Source organism: Hippocampus comes, unplaced genomic scaffold, assembly GCF_001891065.2.
Source record: "Hippocampus comes isolate QL1 unplaced genomic scaffold, H_comes_QL1_v1.1 scaffold102, whole genome shotgun sequence".
NCBI classification, from domain to species: domain Eukaryota; kingdom Metazoa; phylum Chordata; class Actinopteri; order Syngnathiformes; family Syngnathidae; genus Hippocampus; species Hippocampus comes.
This window is the reverse complement of record NW_017805487.1, coordinates 59,490-60,121: the sequence shown is the minus strand read 5'-3', so window position 1 is coordinate 60,121 and position 632 is coordinate 59,490.

The following is a 632-nucleotide window of genomic DNA, read 5'->3' as shown; positions in this document are numbered from 1 at the left end:
CAGAATCAGTGCTACAGGGGCACTGGCCCCCGTTGGCGCCCCCCGAACCGCCACTGGACCAGGCACGTCCAGCTCCGGCTCCGGAGGGCCGCCGTCCCGCCTGTTTTGCCGCAACGCACCTGAGTCAGATGAGCGGCTCGTCAGCCAGCATTCGAACCATCCCGATGAGTTGAATCAGGTGCGTTGGTCCCACGAGAGCCCGAAAACAGGCAGGATGGGACGGCGGCCCCCCCCTGAGGACCCACTTTGGACACCCCTGATTTCGACCTGCTATGGTGCTCGTAAGTAACAGACTCATTTGTGTTTCGGGAAAAAAACACCAAGAAAAAGTGAAATGAAAGTGTTTCTTTACGAACCAGAAGAGCAAATAAATCTCTTCTTGACATCGAATATTCATCCATCCGCTTCTGCTCAGGAGGGTCGCGGGCGGGCCCGCAGCCCGTCCCGGCAGGCGGGGGACCTCGACTGGTCGCCGGCCATCGCGGGGAACACGCAGACAAACGACCGTCGGCACACGCGATCGCAACTCGAGACAATTTCGAGCGCTCCATCAACCGACCGCGCACGCTTCGGGTGAGAGGGCCTTTTTTTTCCCTCTCACGTTTCTGTGTTTCATATTTTGGTGTTTGGAG